This window comes from Lupinus angustifolius, chromosome LG05, assembly GCF_001865875.1.
Source record: "Lupinus angustifolius cultivar Tanjil chromosome LG05, LupAngTanjil_v1.0, whole genome shotgun sequence".
NCBI classification, from domain to species: domain Eukaryota; kingdom Viridiplantae; phylum Streptophyta; class Magnoliopsida; order Fabales; family Fabaceae; genus Lupinus; species Lupinus angustifolius.
The window spans coordinates 16,870,571-16,874,969 of NC_032013.1; positions in this window are offsets into that span (position 1 = coordinate 16,870,571).

Consider the following 4,399-nt stretch of genomic DNA (forward strand, 5'->3'; position numbering starts at 1 on the left):
ATCACTAGATGTGCACTTCTCATGCACTTGTGCCATAAGGCATACCTTTGTGTCTTCCTCCTCATCGGATGAGCTTGAAGTCGAATATTTCTCGGAATCGTCCCAAACAATGTATGCTCCTTTTGACTTGGACATTCAAGAGTTGCTCTTCTTGTTCTCGACTTTCTTGAGGTAGCTTGGACACTGATGCTTCATGTGGCCCGATTTTTCACACTCATAGCAAGTGAAGCCTTCTTTGGGAATCTTGCTTTTCTTGGTCGAGTTCTTGGCTTCTTTCTTGAGATTCTTGATCTCTTCTTTCTTCTTGAGATACTTCTTGAATTTTTCAAATAGGAGAGTCAAGTCTTCATCGGAATCAGAATCTAAACTGGAATCTTCACTTTCTTGATCTTCTTGAAATCTTGTAGCCTTGAGTGTGATTTCGTTCTTGTCTGACTCTTCATTCAGTGTCAAGTGCTCTAACTCCATTTCATGTTCTTGGAGTTTCCCAAACAGAGTAGCTAATGGCATGTTGTCTCAGTTCTTTGATTCCATTATCACAGTTACCTTTGGTTTCCATCTCTTGTCAAGACACTTCAAAACTTTGTTAGACAAATCACCATTAGTAAAAGTTTTATCAAGGGCGACCAAATAATTTACAACATGAGCAAAACGTTTTGGCATATTACATATAGATTCATTAGGAAGCATATGAAATAACTCGTACTCATGCGTAACCGCTTTTAGTCTAACGCGCTTAACTTCACTCTTGCCTTCGTGGGTAACTTGCAAAGTATCCCATATTTCTTTTGCATTAAGGCACTGCGAGACTATAAAGAACTCATCATAAGATAAGGCCAAAGTAATGATGTTCTTGGCCTTAAGTCATGTTGGACCTTTCTTTTCTCAATATCCGTCCATAAGCCTTTAGGCTTTTCTTTAGACTCGTCATCCACCATATGAAGTGGAATGTATGGACTATTGACAACAAAATCCCAAATGTCTGTGCCAACTGCCTCGATATAGATTCTCATACGAACCTTCCAATAGGCATAACCATTGCCATTGAATACAGGAGAGCGGTTAATGGATGCGCCATCACCGCCAAATGGGTTCGTAGAGCCCATATGCAGTCCCTTTCGGATCACGCGTATGCGATTGAGGTAGCACATCGTACTAGCTCTGATACCGCTTGTTAGGTATCAGTGAACATAACACACCTACAAGGGGGTTGAATAGATGTCGCAGTTCCCAAATATCGCTTTTTGCACCAAAGCCCTATTTTGGAAAACACCCAGTTAATCGATTAACTCACTGACTTAATCGATTAAATTGCACAAAACAACAAGTTGTTGAATGGCTTGTTTGCACAGCCACTCACTGATATTATAGAAATGATACAACAGATATATTTGAATAGAATTAATCTCTATATGGAAGAATTACAGTATTCAAAATATCAGCTAAAATAGACAATTAAATAACTTGAAAAGTAACGAGATAAGGGATAGAAAAGATTGTGCAGGGATTTTATCCTGGTTCGTTTTGCGGTCCATTGCAAAACTACATCCATGCCTCCCATTCTGATCTTGGGAGATTTTCTTCTTCACTATAGAACATAATGTATAGTTACATACACGCTTCCAATTACAAGACTCGAACGCTCCTTTCTTGGAACCCAAAGAACTTCGTCACCCTTGGTTTGACCTTTCCTAAAATCGCCTTCCAAGAAAACCTTTCTTACCGCGATTCAGCCCCAGCCAAGGTATTGTTCTTTATCCCAAGACATCCAAATTTTTGTGAAGAACACCTTACCTAACCGCAGCTAGGATTTTCCTAATCCATGAATTACAATGCTTTCAGTTATGAATGAGTACTTAATACTCAGATTTTACAATAAAGATCAACGACTAAAACCTAAGCAAGAACTCACAAGACTTCCTAGTCTAATATGAATGTACGTGCATGAGGTTTCTGAAATTATACAATCATTAAAAACTATCTCTTTTCTTTCCAAGAAACACAAGAATGATGCAAGAAAGATTTTCAAAGAACATACAATATAAATATGAAACTTAAAGCCTTAGCATGATATAATTTTTCTCTTAATGCAACAGACAATATTTTCTCCTAGATATGATAGTGAGTAACTCAAAAATATGCAGAGAAAATGATGTAAAAATGTATGGATTCTTATGCCACATATGCTGAGATTTCAGTTTAAATAGAAAACTGTCTAAAGTCCTACTTAATCGATTAAGTACTCATTTAATTGATTAAGGAGTTGTTGACAATAATTGTTTTCAGTTTTTTAATTTTCTGTTGAAACTGCGATTCTGTTAATCGATTAATACTATTCATTATCGATTAAACAATATCTATTAATGGATTAACAGAATTCATAATCCATTAAAAAGTGTAAAATCAGCTTGTTAATGAATGGTGAACTACCTATATGATATATGTTCATGTAATACATGATTTCCAAACATAATACCTTTAATACACAAAATCAATGTATTCAAATACATGAACCTAATTATCATATATTTCTAGATGATGTCTCATTTTAGTGGATTAATTATTTTATTAAGTCTTGTGGGACTCACACCTAGGTTTACCTAACTTAGACTCAATATCTATGACAAGCATCTTATACTTCTAAAAACATAATAAAGAATTATAACCTAAGTCTAATAAGTCACCACTTGAATCCTCGACATGTTGTTTGTTGAATGATCTCCAAGCTTGTCTTCATGTTTGACTTCATCAAAACATAGATCAATCTCCAATGTGCGCTTCACTTTCAGGAAGGGGTCGAGGTGTGTTTAGAAGAGGACGTGGCAGAGGTAGAGGGAGACAACCTCTAAACAGAGCAATTATTAAGGGTTTCAAATGTCATAGGTTGGGACACTTTCAATATGAGTGTCCTAGCTGGGAAAAGAAGGCAAATTATGCTGAGTTGGAAGAAGAAGAAGAGATTTTGTTGATGTCGTATGAAGAACCTCAACAAACAAAGAAAGAAGAGATATGATATCTTGACTCGAGCTGCAGTAATCATATGACAGAGAACAAAGAATGGTTTCTGAATTTTGAAGAAGACTTCAACATGACAGTAAAACTTGGGAATGGCATTAGAATGGTAGTGGCAACAAAAGGAAGTATAAGGATGCAATTAAATGGCATAACTCAGGTAATATCTGATGTCTACTATGTTCTTGAGCTTAAAAACAACTTAATAAGCATAAGACAACTTCAAGAGAAGGGGTTAGCCATTTTAATTCAGGATGGGAGTTGCAAATTATTTCATCCAATGACGGGATTGATTATGTAAACTAACATGAGTGAGAATAGAATGTTTCATGTGTCAGCCTCCAGGCTACCGAAAAATTCCTCGTGTTTGCAAGCTGAAGTTGAATCAGATAAAGAGGCTCACATGTGGCATTATCACTTTGGGCACTTGAATCACAAGGGACTGGGAACACTTACCTAAAAGAAAATGGTGATTGGCTTACCCCCTCTAAAAACTCTGAAGGAAATATGCACCACATGCTTAACCGACAAGCAACATAGAAATCCTGTAGCAAGGAAGAGTTTGTGGAGAGCATCAAAGCAACTTCAAATAGCGCACTCAAATATTTATGGTCCTATCAAGCCTGCTTCAAACAGTGACAAGAGGTACATCTTAAGTTTTATCGATGATTTTTCTCGAAAAACATGGATCTATTTTTACATGAGAAATCAGAAGTCTTTGTAACATTAAAAAAAACAAGGCTTGTATTGAAAAGGAGATAGGTGCGTACATAACTTGTTTGAGGACAGATAGGGGTGGTGAGTTCACCTCAAATAAGTTTGGAGAATTTTGTCATTCACAGGGCATTAGTAGACAACTGTCATAAGCTTATACTCCTCGTCAAAATGGAGTTGTCGAAAGGAAAAACAGGATGATTATGAATGTTGATCATTCCATGTTAACCAAAAAGCAACTTCCTAAAGCATTCTGGCCCGAGGCTATGAGATGATGTGTATAATTCAAAATCGATGTACAACAGTTGTAATACTGTGAATTTTCGATGTATGTTGCATTAATTATGTATTTTAACAAGAATAAATTTTAGAAATTAATCAGTAATGATTTAGGCTGAATCGTAGTTGAGTCATAGTCTTGTTTTGTGAATTCCTATTTTGTGGTAAATTTTCGTGATTTTCTATGATGGAAAAGTTTTGAGCTGCTATCGGGCCCAAATTCGCCCGAATTAGGCTCAATAACGTGTTTTTGAGTTCCGTAGCTCGAAATCGAATGCTGATTGCGCCATTGGCTTCGAAATATTGTTTCGAGTCAATATAGACATCAAGTTCGTCCATGACGCATTTCTAAATATTTTCACTCTAAATTCTGTGTTTCGAAGTTCTAACCGTA